The 23,550-nt window shown below is 53.0% G+C and overlaps 2 protein-coding genes across 10 annotated transcripts in view; both read left to right on the forward strand.

The window, feature by feature from the left end:
* LOC132209459 (utrophin-like) overlaps nt 1–23,550 on the forward strand; it is a 134,228-nt gene that overhangs the window by 86,384 nt on the left and 24,294 nt on the right. For 3 of the 9 annotated variants that reach the window (XR_009445539.1, XM_059644512.1, XM_059644515.1), the window contains exons 1-2: nt 6,146–6,309; nt 13,161–13,322. The exons of 1 other annotated variant lie outside the window; for it this stretch is intronic. The gene's annotated coding sequence lies outside the window, so the exon portion shown is untranslated. Of the gene's footprint in view, nt 1–5,919; nt 6,310–13,160; nt 13,323–13,536; nt 13,558–19,950; nt 20,084–23,550 lie in introns of those variants that run through there. 5 more of the 9 variants (XR_009445543.1, XR_009445540.1, XR_009445541.1 and 2 more) reach the window with 5 other exon arrangements.
* Nucleotides 1–23,550, forward strand: part of LOC132209460 (uncharacterized) — a 277,592-nt gene that overhangs the window by 5,372 nt on the left and 248,670 nt on the right. The window lies entirely within an intron of this gene.

Raw genomic sequence — 23,550 nt, forward strand, 5'->3', positions numbered from 1 at the left:
TTTAAAAAAAGGATGCATCTGTTAATCAAGTGGCAAATCATTATCGAGTTTTGAGAAGATTTGTAGCTCAGGGTTGAGGTTCTGGATGTAAGATTGCTCACTGAGCTGGAAGGTTAGTTTGCAGACGTTTCGGCACCATTCCGGGTAAAATCTTCAGGGAGCCTCCGGGGAAGCGCTGGAGTTAGGTCCCGCCTTCTCTTTAAGTGTTCCGGTTTCCTTGGGTTGTTGATGTCATTTCCGGTTCCTTTTCTCAGAGGATGGGAGATGGATTTGGCGCCAACGTGTTCTCCCGAGTGTAGTTTGTGTGTGGCATGAACTGCCAGAGGAGTGGCAGAGGCTGTTATACTCACAGTATTGAGAAGTCACCTGCAGGGACACATGAATAGGAAGGGGCTGGAGGGATATGGGCTCCAGGCTGGCAAACAGAACTAGTCAGTTACGGTGTCTGGTCGGCCCAGAGGAGTTGGACTGATGGGTCTGTTTCCCTGCTGTACAACTCGACGACTCTGTCTCTCTCTCTCTCCCATTTTCTCCGACCCCACCCTCCGCCACACACACAATCTCTGTCTCTCCATCTCTCTGTGTGTGCCTCACTCTATGTCTCTGTCTCTCTCTGTCATCTTGTCTCTGCCACCTCGCTGTGCACTTCTGTCTCTCTCCTCTCTCACTCTGTCTCTTTGTCTATGTGTGCGCCCCTCTCCATCTCTCGTCTGGTATCTGGCTCCCTCTGCGTGTGCTTCTGCCGTTCTCTCTCCCCTGTCTCTCCGTCTCTCCCTGTGAACTTGTCTCTCCCACCCCCCACCGTTCCCTGTGTCTCTCTTCCTCTCTATCCGAGCCTCTCCACCCGCTCAGCAGGGAGCGTTGTGAGTTTTTTTGAACTCAGTTTAAAAATCTCTGTTTAAACCCAACCCATCCGCAATCAGACTGCATTTTTAATCCCCTCTCTCTCACACACACACAGAGTCTGTCTCTTTCTCCCTCTCAGTCAATCCCCTTCCTCTCCTGTTCCTACTCACGCCTTTCCCCCTCTCTCCCTCGACGACGAGTCCGCTGTCTGGAACCCTTTTCCCGGGAGGGTTCTGAGGACCCAGCTGTTCGGCAGTGGGGATCATCGCACCATGCTCCCGGACCCCTACAACCTCCTGTTCTCCAGCGGCCTCCAACATGACCACGGGGCTGGGAGCAGGCATCCGGGCTGCTGGAGCGCTCGCTGCTCAGTGGCTCGGCCCTGCGCCGCCTGTGCCGGGAGCGGGGATCTGAGGTGGGAGAAGGCCTCTTCGCCCGGCGCCTGGGCACAGCTGCCTGGCACCGAGCCCGCGCTCCCCAAGCACCCGGCTGCGGGTCCGCGACGCCTTCCGTAGCTGAGCAGCGTACAACTATCTCCTACTGCAAGGTAAGCTGGGGGTGGTGGTTTGGGGTGAAGGGAGGATTGGGGACATGAGCACGGTCCCTGTTTCACATCGTGCGCCGCTCCTATCCCAAAGCGAGGTGTTGGGAATGGATGTTTTGGGGGTGAGAATTCCCCTCCCCGGGTGAGGGGAAGGCTGAGGACATTGGGAGGGTGTCTATTATCCAGCCTTGCGCGGGTTTCCGTAGCCGACCAGCCTGCAGCTCTCGTACTACATGGTAAAGGGAAGGAGGCGGATGGGATGGGGTCGGGGTTGGAGGATAGCCGTCCTGGAAGTGAGTGGACATGGGGAGAGTCACTATTGTACAGCCCAGTGACTGAGTGGCCGACAGCTACTGCAAAAGGGTCGGATTAGGAGAGGGGTGTTGTAGGGAGGTTTGGGGTCACGGGCAGCGCCATTGCCACAAGATTGGATGGGAGGAGGTGTTTTAGGAGTGAAGGGATGCCCCCTCCCCCTGCCGCTGTGGGAGTAGGATCTTTATTGCACAGCCCTCCGTAGTCAAATAGCACCCCGGCAACAAGGTGAGAAGGCAGGAGGGGCTCCCGGGGATGAGGGAAGGACACAACCACTGTCAGTATAAGGTTAGGGGGTGATCATACCCCTTCCTGGGGCTGAGGGGAGCTCCTGATGCCCTGCGCCAAGCGAACAGCCAAGATGGAGCCGCAGCTCTCCGACCTCAAGGGGACCCTGTCTCAGAGGCTGGAGCATTTCCAGCCAGAGCTCTGAGGGAAAGGGTCATCGCACCCAAAACGCTACCTCGGGACTTTTTCTTCACAGATGCTGAGCATTTCCAGCAACTTGTGTTTGCATTTCCAACCGGAGGTGGGCTTGTGGAGAGACACCATGGGACGGGAATGGGTGTGGGGTTTGATGGGGCAGTCACAGAGACTGTCGAGAGAGAGAGAGGCAACCCCTGTGTCAGGGTTTGGAAAATCTCCAGCAGTTCTTCATTTCTCTCTCAGCCGAAGGCGCTGCGTGCTTTGGTTTCCTTTCCTCTTGTACTCTCTCCCCCTGTGAATAAAGCCAGAGTGAGTTTGTGGGCGGAGAGAGAGAGAGAAGGGACAGAAAGATGGAAATAAGGGAACATGACAAGGGAGTGAAATTAGAGCCAGCAGAGGTGAGAGAGGGGGTGAGAATCAGAGGGAGGGAGGAAGAGCAAGAAAACACAAACAAAGGAGAATGGGGGGTAACAAGGTGTTGATGTGGATGAACACAGCAGGACAGGCAGCATCAGAGACGCAGGGAAGCTGATGTCAGAGATCATGGGAACTGCAGATGCTGGAGAATCCAAGAAAAAAAAAAGTGAGGCTGGATGAACACAGCAGGCCAAGCAGCATCTCAGGAGCACAAAAGCTGACGTTTCGGGCCTAGACCCTTCATCAGAGAAGGGGATGGGGTGAGGGTTCTGGAATAAATAGGGAGAGAGGGGGAGGCGGACCGAAGATGGAGAGTAAAGAAGATAGATGGAGAGAGTATAGGTTGGGAGGTAGGGAGGTGAGAGGTCAGTCCAGGGAAGACGGACAGGTCAAGGAGGTGGGATGAGGTTCGTAGGTAGATGGGGGTGCGGCTTGGGGTGGGAGGAAGGGATGGGTGAGAGGAAGAACAGGTGAGGGAGACAGAGACAGGTTGGACTGGTTTTGGGATGCAGTGGGTGGAGGGGAAGAGCTGGGCTGGTTGTGTGGTGAAGTGGGGGGAGGGGACGAACTGGGCTGGTTTTGGGATGCGGTGGGGGAAGGGGAGATTTTGAAAATGGTGAAGTCCACATTGATACCATTAGGCTGCAGGGTTCCCAGGAGGAATATGAGTTGCTGTTCCTGCAACCTTTGGGTGGCTGGCATCATTGTAGCACTGCAGGAGGCCCATGATGGACATGTCATCTAAAGAATGGGAGGGGGAGTGGAAATGGTTTGCGACTGGGAGGTACAGTTGTTTGTTGCGAACTGAGCGGAGGTGTTCTGCAAAGCGGTCCCCAAGCCTCCGCTTGGTTTCCCCAATGTAGAGGAAGCCACACCGGGTACAGTGGATGCAGTATACCGCATTGGCAGATGTGCAGGTGAACCTCTGCTTCATGTGGAATGTCATCTTGGGGCCTGGGATAGGGGTGAGGGAGGAGGTGTGGGGGCAAGTGTAGCATTTCCTGCGGTTGCAGGGGAAGGTGCCGGGTGTGGTGGGGTTGGAGGGCAGTGTGGAGCGAACAAGGGAGTCACGGAGAGAGTGGTCTCTCCGGAAGGCAGACAGGGGTGGGGATGGAAAAATGTCTTGGGTGGTGGGGTCGGATTGTAGATGGCGGAAGTGTCGGAGGATGATGCGTTGTATCTGGAGGTTGGTGGGGTGGTGTGTGAGAACGAGGGGGATCCTCTTGGGGCGGTTGTGGCGGGGGCGGGTTGCGGGAAATACGGGAGACGCGGTCAAGGGCGTTCTCGATCACTGTGGGGGAAAGTTGCAGTCCTTGAAGAACTTGGACATCTGGAATGTGTGTGAGTGGAATGTCTTATCGTGGGAGCAGATGCGGCAAAGGCGAAGGAATTGGGAATATGGGATGGAATTTTTGCAGGAGGGTGGGTGGGAGGAGGTGTATTCTAGGTAGCTGTGGGAGTCGGTGGGCTTGAAATGGACATCAGTTACAAGCTGGTTGCCTGAGATGGAGACTGAGAGGTCCAGGAAGGTGAGGGATGTGCTGGAGATGGCCCAGGTGACCTGAAGGTTGGGGTGGAAGGTGTTGGTGAAGTGGATGAACTGTTCGAGCTCCTCTGGGGAGCAAGAGGCGGCGCCGATACAGTCATCCATGTACCGGAGGAAGAGGTGGGGTTTGGGGCCTGTGTAGGTGCGGAAGAGGGGCTGTTCCACGTAACCTACAAAGAGGCAGGCATAGCTGGGGCCCATGCGGTTGCCCATGGCCACCCCCTTCGTCTGTAGGAAGTGGGAGGATTCAAAAGAGAAGTTGTTGAGGGTGAGGACGAGTTCGGCTAGGCGGATGAGGGTGTCGGTGGAGGGGGACTGGTCGGGCCTGCGGGACAGGAAGAAGTGGAGGGCTTGGAGGTCATCTGCATGCGGAATGCAGGTGTATAGGGACTGGACGTCCATGGTGAAGATGAGGTGTTGGGGGCCTGGACATTGGAAGTCCTGGAGGAGGGGGAGGGAGTGGGTGGTGTCACGGACGTAGGTAGGGTGTTCCTGGACCACAGGGGAGAAAATGGAGTCCAGATAGGTGGAGATGAGTTCGGTGGGGCAGGTACAGGCTGAGACGATGGGTCGACCAGGGCAGGCAGGTTTGTGGATGTTGGGAAGGAGATAGAAACGGGCCGTGCGGGGTTGGGGAACAATGAGGTTGGAGGCGGTGGGTGGGAGGTCCCCTGAGGTGATGAGGTCATGAACGGTGTTGGAGATGATGGTTTGGTGCTTGGGTGTGGGGTCATGATCGAGGGGGCGGGAGGAGGTGGTGTCAGAGAGTTGGCGTCTGCCCTCGGCGATGTAGAGGTCAGTGCGCCATACTACCACTGCGCCACCCTTGTCTGCGGGTTTGATGGTGAGGTTGGGGTTGGAGCGGAGGGAGCGGAGGGCTGCCCGTTCTGCAGGGAAGAGGTTGGAGTGGGTGAGAGGGGTGGAGAGGTTGAGGCGGTTAATGTGTCGACGGCAGTTGGAGAAGGAGAGGTTGAGGGAGCGAAGGAGGCCTGGGGGTGGTCTCCAGGAGGAGGACTTGTGTTGGAAGAGGGTGAAGGGGTCAGTGGAGGGAGGGTTGGGCTCCCGGTTGAAGAAGTAGGCGTGGAGGCGAAGACGGCGGAAAAACTGCTCTATGTCCAATCGTGACTGGTATTGGTTGATGTGTGGTTGTAGGGGGACAAAGGTGAGCCCCTGACTGAGGACTGACCGTTCGTCCTCAGTCAGTGGGAGGTCTGGGGGGAAGGTGAACATGTGGCAGGGCTCAGTGTGTCGGTCTCCTCTGGGGCTGCTGGCTGTGGGCGGAGCGATGAGGTCGTCGGCCGTGGGCGGGGTTCCGTTGGCCGTGCAAAGCGGTCCCCAAGCCTCCGCTTGGTTTCCCCAATGTAGAGGAAGCCACACCGGGTACAGTGGATGCAGTATACCGCATTGGCAGATGTGCAGGTGAACCTCTGCTTCATGTGGAATGTCATCTTGGGGCCTGGGATAGGGGTGACCTATCACCAATGGATTGATCTCATCTTTGACTCAATACAAAAAACCAAAAAAAAACCCAATGAGATGAATTTTGGATCAGTAATTATACATGGCATAATTGGACAAAAAATGCACTGTTGTTAAAATAATTAGCAATTCAACCAGAAAGGCCACTAATGTGAATCCTGGATCTGTGTATCATTTGAAATATCTTAATTGTATAGTTTTAGTATTTGACCACAAGATGGAGAATTCTGTTCAGGTGATGTTGTAGCCAGAAGATAGAAAGATGATAGAAATGCTTGGAGAGATATGGGTCAAGCACAGGCAGGTGGAACTAGTTGAGTTTGGGATTGTGATCAGCACAGACTGGTTGGACCAAAGGATCTTTTTTCATGCTGTACGACTGTATGAAACTCAAGCTTAATTGTTCGAAACTCACATTCAGACATATCTAACCTTTATCATAATCTTACAGAAAGATAGCGACTTTTTCCCTCAGAATTGCAGACTCTCTAATTTTACATCTTCAAAGACATTTAGCAGGGAAAGCATGGATTATAGAGTGAGTTGAGTAGATTGGTTCATTATTAATTCTTAACTAAATTTGATTTATTTTACATTTTTAGACAACATCAGGTGAAGATGTGCGTGATTTCAGCAAGGTGCTGAAAAATAAGTTCAGATCAAAGAAACACTTTGCCCAACATCCTCGCTTGAGTTATTTACTAGTACAAACAGTTCGAGAAGCTGAGAACCTTGAGAGGTAAGTTTATTGATGTGAGATTTAGTAATGTATCAATGCCCATTTGGGAGTTGACAAAGATTGCAGCATTATTCATTCTGCAGCTTTGCAGGAGAGTGAGGTTGTCCATTTGCGCATATGTCAGAAGCAGACAATACAAAAACAAGGGGGGCTTCATGATATCATTGGACCTCTCGCCTTCAAAACAGTGTAGTTACTCAGAGAGTACATCTGCTGACGACTGGGCCCCTGCAGTCCTCTCCCGCTCACAGGGACTTGCCCCCGCAGCCCTGACCCGCTGACAAGGACTGGCACCCGCAGCCCTGACCCGCTGACAAGGACTGGCCCCCGTAGCCCTGATGCGCTGACAGGGTCTGGCCCCCTGCAGTCCTCCCCTGCTCACAGGGACTGACCCCGCAGCCCTGACCCGCTCACAGCGGTTTGCCCCCTGCAGTCCTCTCCCACTCACAGGGACTGGCCCCCTGCAGTCCTCTCCCACTCACAGGACTGGCCCCCTGCAGTCCTCTCCCGCTCACAGGGTCTGGCCGCCTCAGCCCTGACCCGCTCGCAGGGTCTGGCCGCCTCAGCCCTGACCCGCTTGCAGGGACTGGCCCCCCAGCCCCTACCCGCTCGCAGGGTCTGGCCCACGCAGCCCTGACCCGCTGACAGGGTCTGGCCCCCGCTGCCCTGACCCGCTCACAGGGACTGGCCCCCAGCAGCCCTGACCTGCTGACACCGATTTGCCACCTCAGCCCCGTCCCGCTCACGGCGACTCGCCCCCCGCGGCCCCGTCCCGCTCACGGCGACTCGCCCCCCGCGGCCCCGTCCCGCTCACGGCGACTCGCCCCCCGCGGCCCCGTCCCGCTCACGGCGACTCGCCCCCCGCGGCCCCGTCCCGCTCACGGCGACTCGCCCCCCGCGGCCCCGTCCCGCTCACGGCGACTCGCCCCCCGCGGCCCCGTCCCGCTCACGGCGACTCGCCCCCCGCGGCCCCGTCCCGCTCACGGCGACTCGCCCCCCGCGGCCCCGTCCCGCTCACGGCGACTCGCCCCCCGCGGCCCCGTCCCGCTCACGGCGACTCGCCCCCCGCGGCCCCGTCCCGCTCACGGCGACTCGCCCCCCGCGGCCCCGTCCCGCTCACGGCGACTCGCCCCCCGCGGCCCCGTCCCGCTCACGGCGACTCGCCCCCCGCGGCCCCGTCCCGCTCACGGCGACTCGCCCCCCGCGGCCCCGTCCCGCTCACGGCGACTCGCCCCCCGCGGCCCCGTCCCGCTCACGGCGACTCGCCCCCCGCGGCCCCGTCCCGCTCACGGCGACTCGCCCCCCGCGGCCCCGTCCCGCTCACGGCGACTCGCCCCCCGCGGCCCCGTCCCGCTCACGGCGACTCGCCCCCCGCGGCCCCGTCCCGCTCACGGCGACTCGCCCCCCGCGGCCCCGTCCCGCTCACGGCGACTCGCCCCCCGCGGCCCCGTCCCGCTCACGGCGACTCGCCCCCCGCGGCCCCGTCCCGCTCACGGCGACTCGCCCCCCGCGGCCCCGTCCCGCTCACGGCGACTCGCCCCCCGCGGCCCCGTCCCGCTCACGGCGACTCGCCCCCCGCGGCCCCGTCCCGCTCACGGCGACTCGCCCCCCGCGGCCCCGTCCCGCTCACGGCGACTCGCCCCCCGCGGCCCCGTCCCGCTCACGGCGACTCGCCCCCCGCGGCCCCGTCCCGCTCACGGCGACTCGCCCCCCGCGGCCCCGTCCCGCTCACGGCGACTCGCCCCCCGCGGCCCCGTCCCGCTCACGGCGACTCGCCCCCCGCGGCCCCGTCCCGCTCACGGCGACTCGCCCCCCGCGGCCCCGTCCCGCTCACGGCGACTCGCCCCCCGCGGCCCCGTCCCGCTCACGGCGACTCGCCCCCCGCGGCCCCGTCCCGCTCACGGCGACTCGCCCCCCGCGGCCCCGTCCCGCTCACGGCGACTCGCCCCCCGCGGCCCCGTCCCGCTCACGGCGACTCGCCCCCCGCGGCCCCGTCCCGCTCACGGCGACTCGCCCCCCGCGGCCCCGTCCCGCTCACGGCGACTCGCCCCCCGCGGCCCCGTCCCGCTCACGGCGACTCGCCCCCCGCGGCCCCGTCCCGCTCACAGGCACTCTCCCCCCCCCCCCGCAGCCCTCACCCGCTGACAGGGACTGGCCCCCTGCAGCCCTCGCCCGCTCACAGCGATTTGCCCCGGCAGCCCTCGCCCGCTCACAGCGATTTGCCCACTGCAGTGCTATCGCGCTCACAGGGCCTGGCCCCCGCAGCCCTGACCCGCTCACAGGCACTCTCTCTTCCCCCCCCCCCCAGCCCTGACCCGCTCACAGGCACTCTCTCTTCCCCCCCGCCAGCCCTGACCCGCTCACAGGCACTTCCCTCCCCTTCCCCCCCACCCCCCCCCCCCCGCCCGCAGCCCTGACCTGCGCACAGCGATTTGCCCCCCCAGCCCTGACACGCTCACAGCGATTTGCCCCCTCAGCTCTGTCCCGCTGACATCGACTTGCCCCCGCAGCCCTGTCCCGCTGACAGCGACTTTCCCCTTCATTCCTGTCCCACTCTCAGGGACTGGGCCCCGCACCCCTGTCCCACTCACAGCGATTTGCCCCCGCACCCCTGTCCCGCTCACAGCGACTTGACCCCTCAGCCCTTTCCCGCTGACAGCAACTTGCCCCCGCAGCCGTCTCCCGCTGACAGCGACTTGCTCCCTCAGTCCTGACCGGCTCACAGCGATTGGCCCCCGCAGCCCGGTCCCGCTGACAGCGATTTTCCCCCGCAGCCCGGTCCCGCTGACAGCGATTTGCCCCCGCAGCCCGGTCCCGCTGACAGCGATTTGCCCCAGCAGCCCTGTCCCGCTGACAGCGATTTGCCCCAGCAGCCCTGTCCCGCTGACAGCGATGTGCCCCCTCAGTCCTGACCGGCTCACAGGTACCGGCCCACGCAGCCCTGTCCCGCTGACAGGGACTGGCCCCCGCAGCCCTGTCCTGCTCACGGGGACTTGCCCCCTCAGTCCTGACCCGCTCACGGGGACTGGCCCTCACAGCCCTGTCCCGCTCACAGCGATTTGCCCCCTGCAGTCCTGCCGCGCTCACAGGGACTGGCCCCCGCAGCTCTGACATGCTCACAGAGTCTGGCCCCCGCAGCCCTGTCCTGCTCATGGGGACCTGCCCCCGCAGCCCTGACCCGCTGACAGAGACCTGCCCCCGCAGCCCTGACCCGCTCACATCGACTTGCCCCCTCAGCCCTGCCCCGCTGACAGCGACTTGCCCCTTCAGTCCTGATCCGCTCTCAGCGACTGGCCCCTGCCGCCCTGTCCTGCTGACAGCGACGTGCCCCCACAGCCCTGTCCCACTCAGAGGGACTGGGCCCCGCACCCCTGACCCGCTCACAGCGACTTGCCCCCGCAGCCCTGTCCCGCTGACAGCGACTTGCCCCCGCAGCCCTGTCCCGCTGACAGCGACTTGCCCCCGCAGCCCTGACCCGCTCCCAGGGACTTGCCCCCACAGCTCTGACCCGCTGACAGCGACTTGCCCCCGCAGCCCTGTCCCGCTGACAGCGATTTGCCCCTGCAGCCCTGTCCTGCTGACAGTGATTTGCCCCCTGCAATCCTGTCCCGCTGACAGCGACTTGCCCCTCCTTCCTGATCTGCTCACAACGACTTGTCCCCTCTGTCCTGTCCCGCTCACAGCGTCTTGCCTCCCATCCCTCTTGCACAGGTCACCCCTTGCTCAGAAACGGTCCCAATTATCCATGAGCCGGAAACCCTGCCCCCTGTGCCAGCTCCTTAACCATGCATTCATCTCACCTATCTTTCTATGACAACTCTCTAACATGTGGCACTCGTGGCAACCCATAACTTATTACCCTCTGGGTCCTGCCTTTCAGCCTCTTTGCTAACTCCTTGTCCATAGTCCGCAGAATGTCTTCCCTCTTTCTGCCTATGTCATTGGTACCAACGTGCACGGTGGCCTTTGGCTGCTCACCCTCCACCTTAAGAATTTGTTGCAACCACTCAGAGATGTCCTTGACCTTGGCACCAGGGAAGCAACGCACAGCCCTGGTGTCTCAAATGTGGCGACAGAATCTATGCCCCCAATGAATGAGTCTCCAACCACGCTCGCTCACTTGGATTTGCCTGACCCTGTCCCACAGCAGGGTGGTTTGTACCATGGACCTGGCTACTGCTGGTTCTATAACTGACCCAGTTTAGTTTTAGATCAGTGTTAACCTTGGTTTAGTGGATAACCAAGCACCTCAGTAGTCTACAATACAGGAGAAATACATTCTTAAGCTCACGGATTCTGTGACAGTCAAGGACAAGCACTGAATTGTTCTGACCTGATTTCCAACACCTGGCCCGTAGCCTTGCATGACTTGCATAGCACTTGCACATTTAAAAAAAAAAATACATGTAAGGATGATGTGAGTGTAAGGACATGGAATTTTTTGGATATGGTCATATTCTCTCTTGTTGGAGCTGATTGCTGCTGAGCACTTGTATGGTGCAAATGTAACTTATCCTTTATCAGGCCAAGCCTGATCGTTGTCCAAGTCTCACTGTATTTTCTCATCGTTGACTTCACTGTTGGGTCTAACCAACATTTTGTACATACCCTGCCTATTCTGAAACTCTACCACTTCATATTAAGTCTAATAAAGACAAGTATCCAATCTGCCTTCCAAACCACTTCAACGACCTGGTCCATTACATTGGGGGATCAACAGGCATGCACATCAAGATCCTGAGATCCCTCTGATCATTGGTGCTTGTGAGGTCCCTATGATTCATCATGGGCTCCAAAATCTGTTTGTGCTGTGTCACCTAATCCTTATCCCGTTTGTCCTTACATGAAATAATGTTCACAAACGCTTCTCAAAAATTCTTCCCAATCCTACTTTTTGTAATCATGATACAAGTGAGCATAAAACTTGGAACACTACAGCAACAGGAATGTGCCCTTTGGCCCACCGTGTTGGGCCAAACATGACAAGAAATGAAATAATCCCTTCTGCCTGTCCTTGATCCATAGTCCTCCATTCCTTGCATATTCGTGCACTTAACTAAAAGACCCTTTTAAATGCTTTCATCGTATCTGCATCCACTACCACCCCGGGCAATGTATTCCACACTTATAACATGCTCAGTGTGAAATATTTGCCCCTCACATCTCTTTTGAACTACCCCCCCCCTCTCACCTTAAATGCATGCCCCCTAATAGTGGACACTTCAACTCCGGGGGAGAAATTTTCTGACCGTTAGCTGTATTTATGTATCTCCTAATTTTATAGACTTCTATCAAGCCTGCCCTCAGCTTCTACTGCCCCAGAGAAAACGAAGAGTTTTTCCAGCTCCTCCTCCTCGTTCATACCCTGTATTCCAGTCAGCATGCTGGTAAATCTCTTCTGCACCCTGTCCAAAGCCTGCACATCCTTAGTGTAATGTGGCGGCCAGAATTGAATGCAATACTCTGTGTGGTCTCAACAAAGTCTTGTAAAGTTGCAATGTGACATCCTGACTCTTGCACTGAGTTTCCCTCAGCATAAAGGCAAGCATGCGATGTGCCTTCTTGACCACCCTATCTACTTGTGTGGCTACTGTCAGGGAGTTATGGTCTAGGACCCCAAGATCCCTCTGGACTTCACTGCTGTTTGGGGTCCTGCCATTAACTGTGTATCCCTTTCCTTAACACTTGGTCTCCTAAAATGCAACACCTCATGCCTGCCCAGATTAAATTCCATCGGCCATTTCTCTGCTCGAGTTTGCAATTGGTCTGTATCTTGCTGTGTCCTTTGACAACCTCCCATGCTGCCCACAAGTCCATTGGTCCTGAAATCATCTGCAAACTTACTAATCCCCCGTCTACATTTGCCACCAAGTCATTTACATATATCACAAACAGCAGAAGTCACATCGATGCGGAACACCCCTCGTCACTGAGCTGCAGCCAGAAAAACAGCTTTCCACCACTGAGACGGCAAGAACTGTAGATGCTGGAATCAGAGTTAGCCAAGTGTGGAGCTGGAGGAACGCAGCAGGTCAGGCAGCATCAGAGGAACAGGAAAGCTGACATTGTTGATGCTGCCTGGCCTGCTGTGTTCCTCCAGCCCTACACTGTGGTATCTTTGTTAGCCTTCCACCGCTACCGTCTGCCTTATATGGGCAGGACAAGTCACCATGGATCTCATGGATCCTAATCTTCTGGATGAGCATACCATGAGGAACCTTGTTAAAACGTTCGTAAAATCCATGTATATGTTATCAACTGTTCTACCCGAATTGATCACCCTTGTCACCTCCTTGAAAACTTCAACTGACTTGGTAAGACATAACCTGCCCCGCATAATGCCATGCTGGCTGTCCCTTATTAGCCCATACTTTTGAGACATGAGACACTCACCAGTCTGTAGTTTCCTGGAAAGTCCCTGTTTTCCTGCTTGAACAGAGGAACGACTTTATCCACTCACCAGTCTCCACAACCCCTCCAGTGCCTGGCAAGTATATCAGATCCTATTGAAAGTGGTGTGTTGATGCATTTGTGTCATGATTGTGTTTTGTTTCAGCCCTAACATTCAAAGCAATGTTAGAATGTCTTTGTGCAGCAGGCGAGGTGTGATGAGACTGAGCCTTAATACAATTGCAAGATGTTGAAAATTTGCCATTATTTATGAAAACAGTGATAAATTTCCATGATCAACATTTCTGTTACACTGCAATGATTATCCCGTGGCATGTAAAATCAGAAAGATACGATAAAATGAGACTGGGTCATATGCAGGGAGAATGTTTGCCTTTGATGTCTATAGAAGTCGTGAAATATTTCCATGAATCTAAGAGTCACTTTTCCGTTCATTGAAGGACACAATCATCGCCTTGGAAGCTTCATCACGATACTACTTTGATTTCTTCTTCCCTCTTCAGAAATGCAATGTGCAAATTCAATTCCTTGGTTTTGGAAGTCCCATTGAGAACACGATTCATTTGCGCCGGCAAAATGCTCTGACCGAGAAAGAATTGAAGGTGAGTTTGTAGTTTGGAAGATTGCAGCAATTTATGCATCAACTTCTTCATCGATAACGTTGCATTGCTTTCAAACTGCATTTTCCACTCTGCGAGATAATAACTGTTAGAACAAGCAACAGCATCGGTAGATGGGCTATGGGGAATGCAATGTTACAAAACCCGATCCATTCAACAACATATTTCAGATCTGTCAACAAATTAAATATTCCAGCACAGGATAAAACAAGGAAGATGAGAGTGAGGAGGCAATAGTTCTGATGACTTAAGAACAGAAATTTACCTTTCTCCATTCGAGCAAAAAAGCAGGCACACAAATAAATAATCATCTAACAATGCACGTGTGCAACGGAGGCTACAGAGGGACTAAAAATGCCGAATTGTTGTCATGCGTATTGCTGAAAGGGTGAGTGAAACAGATTCTGTGGTAAATTTGAAGAAGTACGGATAATGCATCTCAGGATGTTGGAGAAAGAATATTTATGGACTGAGGCAAATCGTATTGCCCTTTTCAGGAGTTAAGAGGTTCATATTGAATTGAAACACTTCCTTGTGTGCTGAAAGCTTTAGTTTAGTTGCAGCTGGATGACAATTTCTGTTCCTGGTAGTATTTAGCAAACTGTTAAAAGTGAATGTCACTGCACAGAATTCCAAACATAACTCCAATCAGTACAGAAAATAGCCAAGGGGTATGATGAGTTGTATCCTCTCATGTTGAACAACGCAGCTCCAGATACAATGGAGGCACTGATGATAATCTTCCAAGAATCCTTAGATTGTGGAAAATTCTCAGAGGATTGAAAGATTGTGAACATAACACCATTATTACAAAGATACTTGGACAAAATAGTAAGCAAGTATTGCCAATTTAGGTCAACCTGGGGAGATGTTCATGCCGGCAATGAAAGATGAAATAACAGGGTACTGAGTGTGCTATAACATCCTACAGAGTTAACATCCTTTCATAAAGGGGAAATAATACTTGACAAACTTGCTACAGTGCTTTGAGAAGGAAACAAACATTACTGATGAAGGACCACCAGTTGATGTGGTACATTGAGATTTCAACAAAGCATTTGATAAGGTACAGCTCACAAGGTGTCTCAAAAGAAAAGAGCCCGTGTGTTCAAGGGTAGTATGTTCGGATGGACGGAGGACTGCATCGTAAAGAGAAGTAGAGTTGTAGCAGCAGGATGGTAACTTACAAGTCATGTACGGCCACAGAGCGAGTGCTGCGGAGGCCGAACACCTCGTGTTGACTGGGTTGATTTCGGAAATGGCGGAGTGGATTGCTATGCTTAGGAAAGTTGGGCTACACTCACTGGAGTTTATAAGATTGAAAAAAAACTTATTTTTTCGACATTTAAGATTCATAAGAGTCTTGATAGTGTATATCCGTCGAGATGACTCCCATTTGTGAAAGATTTTACAACCAGAGGCCACATTTTCAAATTGGTTGCCTATTAATTCAGGGAAGAATTACTTCTTTCAGGTTGTAGCAATTTATTGAACACTTCAACCAAGAGTTCAGGCAGACCCTCTAATAAGAGACACCTCCTCTGTGTTAATTCTCTAGATTTGACAGAAGATCGGCCCTGTGAGAGGGTCAGTACTGAGGTATTGAAGCTTTGTCAGAAGGCGAATAATGAGTGCGGGCACTGAAGAAGTGCCTCATTGACAGGGGTTCAGTCCTGACCCCTGTGAGAGTTCATCATTGTCAGATGGTCAATACTGAGACAATGCTTCCTTGTAAAAGGATCAGCACCAAAGATCTGCCACACATTTTTAGTGTCAGTATTGAGGAAATGCAGCAATATGAGTGGGTCCGAACTGTGGGAGTGCATTATTGTCAGAACGCCAAGACTGAGGCAGCACCTCATTCGAAGGTGAGGCAATGCCATACAAATAGAAGGTCAGTCCTGAGATATTGCTGCTGTGAGAGGGTCAGAAATGAAGGTGCCTCCTTCTCAGATGGTCAGAACTGAGGGATTGAAGCATTGTCAGAGCTTCAATACCGAGGCCTTGCTTCGTTGTCAAAGGGTCAAATCTGTGGGAGTGCGATATTGTCAGAGGATCAATGCTGAGGCAGTGCCTCATAATAATGGTGTGTTTTTGATGACAGCGTGCATCGAAGTGGTTCTTTTGTGATTCTATCAAGTGCAGTTAAAGGAATGCTTGCCAATTTTCTGAAAGATGAACATTTATTGAGGAAATAAAAGATGGAGAAAGAGTAATTAAAAAGAATAACAAGTAGAGAGTAACAAAGAATAAGCCTCATGTTCTTGTGGCCGTGAGGGACCCCTCGATCAATGGCTGGCCTGGAGGCTGAGGATGTTCCTGGCACCGTTCGCGGTCTCATTCCGAGATGACGTCCAGTGCCGAGGAACAAAATGCTCCCTCTGCTCCGGTGTAACAAACAACTTGGCAAAGAAAAAAACCAGTTACAGAAATAAAATTAACTGTAAAACAGGAATGCTGACAGGACTCATTCAAAGTAAACCATTTCTCAAATATCAAGAAATGTTACCCTTCAGCCCATCCTATTCATGGGGTTGGAACTGCTAGTACCACACGAATGCAGCATCACGACTGAGGCAATGCAGCACTGTGCGAGGGTCAGTATTAAGGGTCAGTTTTGAGGCAGTGCCTTGATGTTATGGAGTCAGAACATTATTGCCACATGTTCAATACAGACAGTGTGCTGACCCTCTGTCAATGCTTCAATGCCTCAGTGCCTACCCTCTGATAATGAATCATTCCAACAGTTCTGACCCTATCTTGCAAGACCTCAGAATGACCTTTCTGACCCTATTACAGTGGGCCACTGCTGCAGTATTGACCATCTGAAAATGATGCAATATCTCAGTTCTGACCCTCTGACAGTTGTGCAACACCTCAGTCCGCACCCTTTCATCATTCGGCACTTGCTCAATTATGAGCCCTTTGTGAGTTAGTTGTGAGGCAAGACTTCATTGCTGCAGTGTCAGTGCTGAGAGCGGGCCTTTTTATTAGCTCATCAGTACCTAAGGTACTGGCTAATTGTCAGCAGGTCAGTTCTGAGGCAGCGTCTCTTTGCCCGAACCCTGACTCTAAACCCAGCCTCAGCCCTAAACCCATACAAACGCTCGCCTCAGGCTAACCCTCACCTCAGCATTAACCCTAACCCTAACCCTAACCCTATCCTCAGCGTAAACCCTCCCTACCCTCAGCCCTAATGCTGATCCTCAGACCGAACATCTAGTCTCAGCCCTAAAGTGAGCCTCAGTCCTACCACTAGCTATGGCCTCAGCCCTAAAATGAACCGTAACACACAGCCCCAATTAACGCTTAGCCTCAACCCCAACCCTCGCCTAAGCTCCAAGTCTAACCTCAGCCCTAACCTAACCCCCAACACTTGCCTGCCAGAGAGTTAGTACTGAGGAAGTGCTTTAATTTCAGAGATTTAGTCCTGAGAATGCGCTTCGTTTTCAGAGTGACCATCTGAAACAGCGTCTCATTGAAATGGGGTCAGAATTGCTGGAATGCTACATGGAATGGTGACAGATTGTAGGACTGTCGGTGGGTCAGATCTGAGGTAGTGCATCAATGGTGGATGGTCAGTCTTGAGGGAGTTCAGAGGATCAACGAAGAGGGAATGCCTCAATGCAATGGCGACAGAACTGAGAGAGGGCCACAGGATTAGAGATATGCCACATGATTCGAGATGGTACGAAGTGCCTCATTGTCAGCAGGTCCGTTTTGTGGCCGGTCGCCATCGCTGGAGAGTCAGTTCTGAGGCAGTGCGTCTTTGTCAGAGGGTCTGTACTGAAGCAGTGCCTCATTATTCGAGAGGGTTTGGTGTGAGGCAGTATCTGATTGGTGCAAGGTCAGCCCTAAGGGAGTGCCTCTTCGTCAGAGGGTCAATACTGAGTTAGCGACTCATTGTGAGGAGTTCAGAATTGAGGGACTGCCACGTGATGAGAGGGTCAAAACGGAGGTAGTGTGGCTGTATCTGACAGTCCGAAGGGAGTGCCATTGTTAGAAGGTCAGTTGAGAAACTGCCTCCGTGTAATGGCATCAGCATTGAAGCTAACCACGTGACGAGCCGATAAAAACTCAGTTATTGCAGGAGCATCAGAGGGCCAGTTCTGTACGAGTGCATTATTTTCAGAGGTGAATACTGAGGCACAGCCTCAGTGTAAGGGGGTCAAAATTAAGGGAGTGCCACACAATTACAGGGCAGGACGGAAGTATTACAGCACTGTGTGCGGCGCAGAATCGATGGAGTGCATCATTGTTATACAGCCACAAGTGAGGCAGCGCCTCATTGTAATGGATCAGAATAGGGTCAGTACTGAGAGTCAGTACAGAGGTAGTGCAGAACTGTGGAGGTGTCAGAACTGAGGGAGAGCACCATTGTCAGCTGGTCAAAAGTGCCCCATTGTCGTAAGATCAGAACTGAGGGTGTGCCGCACAAGGAGAGGGTCAATAGAGAGGAAGTGACTCTTTGTCAGTGTTAATACTGAAGTATGACCTCATCTTGAGGGGATCAGGCTTCAGAGAATGCATTGTTGTCAGAGGGTCGGCACTGCAGCAGGGCTATGTTGTAAGGGGGTCAGAATTGAAGGAGTGCCACCCGTTTTAGAAGGTCAGTACAGAGGTAATCTAGCACTGTCAGAGGTAAGTCCTGATGGAGTGCCTCATTGTCATTGGATCAGTTTTCAGGCAGTACCTCTTTGGCAGAGCGTCAGTACTGACGCAGTGCCTGATTGTAATGGGATCAGAATTCAAGGAGTGCCACTGCCTCACTGAGGTACTGCAGCTCTATCAGAGGGTCAGTGGCCTATTGTCAGAGGGTCTGTTTGAGCCAGTGCCTACTTGGCAGAGTGTCAGCAATTAGGGAGTTTGCCTTTATCAGAGGGTCAGAACGAGAGAGTGCATTTGTAGCAGAGTGTCAATACTCAGCCTTGTCCGCCCAAGTCCAACACCAGCACCTCCACATCATCCGCCCACCCTGTGGACTGACCCTCCACCAATGAGCTACTGCCTCACACTGGACTGACCAACAATGAGACACTATCCCCCCAGACCCCCTGACAAAGAAGCAGTGCCTCAGTACTGACCGTCAGGCAAGGAAGGCTCTCTGTCAGTACTGACCCTCTCACAAGGAGACACTGCCTCAGATCATGACCCTCTGACAAGAATGCACGCCCACAGTTCAGATTCTATGACGCTGTTGCAGTACCTCAGTACTGAGTCTCTGTTAGTGTGGCACTGCTTCAATTCTGACCCTTCTATAATGAGACACTGCCTCAGTATCGACAGTCTGACAATAGTTCACTCCCACTATTCTGATGCTCTGACAGTGCTGCTATACCTCAGTACTCACTAATTAACAATGAGGGTTAGCGTGAGAGGGTGGCGAGGGTTAGGGTTTGGGTTAGGACCGAGGCTAGGGGTTAGGTGTGAGGATTGGACGAGGTTTTGGATGAGGGTAGAGTTAGGGTGAGGGATGAGACTTGTGTTAGGGTGACTAATGAGGTTAAGTTTGGAGTTCGGGGTAGGGCTCGGGAGAGGTTTTGGGTTAAGGCTGAGGTTAGGCTTAGGGCTGAGTCTATGGTTAGGGTTAGAGCTCAGACCACATTTAGGTTTGGGGCTGAGGCTTCTGCTTAGGTTGAGGGTGAGTGTTAGGCCTGAGGCTAGGCTTAGGCCTGAAGCCGCGGTTAGGTTTGGGGTTGGACTGATTAGACCCACTCTGACCCATTACAATGAGGTACTACCACAGAACTGACTCTCTGTCGATAAAGAACATGAGATGCTGTCAGCTTGTCCAATCAGAGGTCCAGTATTAAGGAAATAGTGCACTGTTGGAGGGTTGATAAATATAATATAACATAAAGGGAGTGCTGCACTGTCAGAGGGTTAATGACGTGGGAGTGCTGAAATAGCGCCGAATCAGACCTGAGAGAGTGCTGCACGTTCAGAGAGTTAGTACTGAGGGAGTGCTATAAGTCAGAGGATTGATATCAAGAGGCACCGCCGAAGGATCAGAAGCGCAGTACTGTCCGAAGGCCAATATTGAGAGAGTTCTGCTGCGTCAGTGGGGGTCGACATGACAGAATTGCGACACTATCAGTGTATGGATGTCAGACGGTCAGTTCTGAGGGAGGGCTACGCTGTTGGAGGGTCAATATTGAGTGTGTGCGCGACACTCAGATGATCACTTTGTTGGAGTTCTGCACTGTAACGGAGTGCCACACCGGCAGCGGGTTAATATGAAGGGAGTGCTGCACTGTCAGAGGGTTAAAGATGAGGGAGGGCTTCTCTTTGTGGGGGTGGGTCTGAAAGAGAACCTCCCGTTCGGGGATCGATATTAATGTTGTAGAGTCAGTAGAGAGGCAGTGCTGCACTGTGGAGGGTCAATAAGAAGCATGTAGCTCCACTGGCAAGGTGCCAATGATGACAGAATGCTGCACTGCCAGAGGATCAGCAATGAGGGAAAACTGTATTGTCAGAGTGTCTTCGTCAAGAAAGTGCCACTCTGTCGGAAGGCCAATATTAAGGCAGTGCTGCACTGTCACAGGATCAATATTAGGGGTGTGTTGCACGAACAGAGGGTCAGTGTTGATTGAATGCTTGACTGTTGCAGAGCCAGGACTGAGGGAATCCTGCATCGTTACGGTGTCATCCTTGAGGGAGTGCTGCACTGTTGAAGGGCCGATAGTAAGGGAGTGTGACACTGTCAGAGTGTCATTACCAAAGGTGGGCTACAGTATCAAAGGGTGAGTAATGAGGGAATGCTGCGCTGTTGGAGGGTCAGCACTGAGGTGGGCTGTACTGTCAGATTGTCAATATAAATAATAATGTCAGGGGAGTGCTGCATTGTGAGTTGGTCCATATTAAGGGAACGCTGAAACTGTCAGTGATGCTCAGGGTGTGCAACACTGTCAGAGGGAGTGATGTACTCTGAGTGTCAGCACGGAGGCTGACCTTCACTGTAATTGTGTCAGAATTAAAAGACCGGTCAGAGGATATAAAGTGAGGCATTTCAGAGCCATCAGAAGGTCGAAACTGAGGTGTTTCAGATCAGTTTGAGGGTGCCTCATTTTAATGTGGTCAGACTTGAGCAAGTGCTTCATTGTCAGAGGCTCAGAACCAAGTGAGTGCCTTGTTATCAGACACTGTCCTAAAGAGGGCCTTGTTGTTCGTGGCTGTGTTGTAAGGCAATTCCTCATTGCTGCAGGATCAGCCTGTACTCAGTCAGTGGCTCATTTTGAGCAGATCAGAATTGAGGGTTTGCAACACTTGTCAAGATTCAGTCTGGAGACATTACTGCTACATGCCTGAATTGAGGGAGTGCTACAAGATTGGAGGGTGAAAATAAACCCGAAAACAGTGACCCCTTTCAATAACCTGTAAAACACAGGGATGACTGTAAATAATCCCTAAAACGCAGAGGCCTTTGTAGGAGTGCCTCAGTGTAATGTTTTCAGAATTGAGGGAGTGCCACGTGATTACAGATTCACTGCTGATGGAGTAGCTCATTGTCACAGGGTCAGTTCTGAGGCAGTGCTGCTTTGCTGGAGGGTCACTTCTGAGTGAGTGTATTAGTATCAGCCCCGTGTTGTAGGGACTGTACTTTTCCAGGAAGACAGTTAGAATAATCTTTAATTATAAACTAATCTGAAATACTGTTTGACTTGTTAAGGTTACAATACATCCTGAGTCACCTGCAGAATACGCACTTGCTCTCCCTGTGTCTCTGGGTAAGCAAAGGTAGTTTCTTTCACACTACTCTCGGAAATAAAGTGCTGCGCTGGTGGTCAGTATTGAAGGAATGCTCCATTGTTGGAGAATCAGTACTGAGGGAGTGCTGGCCTGTCACAGGGCCAAGATTATGGGTGTGCTGTGCTTTCAGAAGGTCACAAGCAAACAAGCACTGCCAGACATAAAAAACAAAAGAACTGCGGATGCTGCAAGTCGGGAACAAAAAGAAAGTTGCCGGAAAATCTCAGCAGGCCTGGCAGCATCTGTGCAGGAGAAAACAGATTCAACGTTTCGAGTCCATTGACCCTTCCTCAGAACTGGGGACCTTCCTCAGAACAGTTCTGAGGGTCACTGGACCCGAAATGTTAGCTCTGTTTTTGCCTCCACAGATGCTGCCAGACCTGCTGAGCTTTTCCAGCACTGCCAGACAACTGACGCTCTGATTGTGAAACACTCCCTCAGTACTGACCCTCCAACACTGCGTACTCTCTGATGACTGATTCTCTGACGGTGCATCTCTGCCACAGTATTAACCCTCCGTCATACTGGTATTCTCTCAGCAATAACACGGTGAGAATGCCATGCTCCCTTACCATTGACACTCTGGCCGTGGGACACCACTTCAAATTTCACCCTTCAGCAGTGCAGCACACACTCATCATTGCCTGTCTGATATTGCGGTGCTGCCTTCATACTGACCCTTTCACAGTGCAGGACACAGTAATATTGAACATCTTAAAGTGCCGCTCTCCCTCAGTGCTGACCCCCCTCTCATTTCTGACCCATTCAGTGTAGCATACCCTTTATTCTGAACCCCTCAGTGCAGCACTCCCTCAACGCTGACCTGCTTCAGTGCTGACCCCCTTCAGTCCTGATCCCCCTCAGAACAGCACTCCCGCAGTGCTGACCCCACACTGTGCTGCACTCCCTCAGAGCTCACCCACTTATCGCTGACGACCCCCTCACTTCAGCACTCCCTGATCACCTGGTCGTGCATCACTCCCTTTCTCCGACCCCTCGGACGGCGCAGCACTACGTCAGCGCTGACCCGCCAACAAGATAATGTCAGAGAGATGTTCTCCCATCACATTGACCCTCTGAGACTGGAGCATTTTCTAATGTTGGCCCTCTCACAGTGAAGCTCTCCGTTTAGTCCCTCTGACAGGCCGCATGCCTTTTATTACAGGTCTTTTCACAACGCACTGCCCCGTCATCATTGATTCTCTGACAGTGTAGCCCTCTGTTAATATTGAATTTGTGACAGTGCACAACTCCATTAATATTTGCCCTCTGATAGTGCAGCCCTTCCTCAGTCCTGACTCTCTGACAATGCAGCAGTCCCCTAATTACTGTCAGAGGGTCGATACTGAGAGAATGCTGCACTGTCAGAGTCAGCTGCCCGCAGTCCTATCAGACATTCAGTATTGAAGGTCTGGGAGAGGGTGAGTGTCAGTGAATTCTGCACTGCAACAGGGCCAACAGTGTTGTCCCATGGCCAGAGTGTCCATGGTAAGGAAGAACTGCAATGTCAATGTAACAGGGTCGGGACTGAGGTCAGAATTGAGACAGTACTGCAGGATTAGAGAGTCAGTGTTGTGGCTGAGGAGCACTCTGAGGTCCAGTACTGAGGGAAAGCTTCATGATCAATGGGTCAGTTCTAAAGCTGTGCTACTTTGTCAGAGGGCCATACTAATGCAGTGCCTCATTGTAATGGGATAAGAATTGAGGGAATGTCGCACATGCATCACTAGCTCATCATTGACTGTCTAACAGTGCAGCACACTCTTAGTATTGACCTTCCAACAGTGTAGAGCAGTGTGACACATTAGGTATTAAGAGAGTACTGCACTGTCAGAGGGTCAATGATGGGAGAGTGCTGTGCTGTTGGAAGTTGTGTACTGAAAGGGAGCCGCCCTGCCAGAGGGCCTATATTAAGGCAGTGCAGCATTGTGAGAGGGTCGATATTTAGTGCATGCTCCTGTCTCAGAGGGTCAATTTGATGGGACAACATGCCTCTGAAACTAACTTGTTGGAGTGCTGCACCGCCTGAGGGTTCGTCTGAAGGGAGTGATGCCCTGTCAGATGATGAGCTTTCCCTCATCTTTAACCGTCTGACAGTGCAGCACTCCCATCATATGAACCCGCTACCAGTGTGGCACTTGCTTACAATTGAACTTCTGACAGTGCACAAGTCCAACAAAATGATCCTCTTGAGTGTCGCACACACTCAATATTGGCCCTCCAACAGTGCAGCACTCCCTCAGGACTGACTGTCTGACATTGATACGTGGATCGTGTAGCAATCCTGTAATATTGACCCACTGACACAGCAGAACTCCCTCAATATTGTTTTTCTGACAGTAATGCACTGCTGATCCTTCGGCAGTGCCCCTTGATATCAATCTTTTCACATTAGACCACTCCCTCAGCACTAACTCTCTGAATGTGCAGCACTTCTCAGGACTGATTCTGTGATATTTCA

The sequence above is a fragment of the Stegostoma tigrinum genome, unplaced genomic scaffold, assembly GCF_030684315.1.
Source record: "Stegostoma tigrinum isolate sSteTig4 unplaced genomic scaffold, sSteTig4.hap1 scaffold_96, whole genome shotgun sequence".
NCBI lineage: Eukaryota > Metazoa > Chordata > Chondrichthyes > Orectolobiformes > Stegostomatidae > Stegostoma > Stegostoma tigrinum.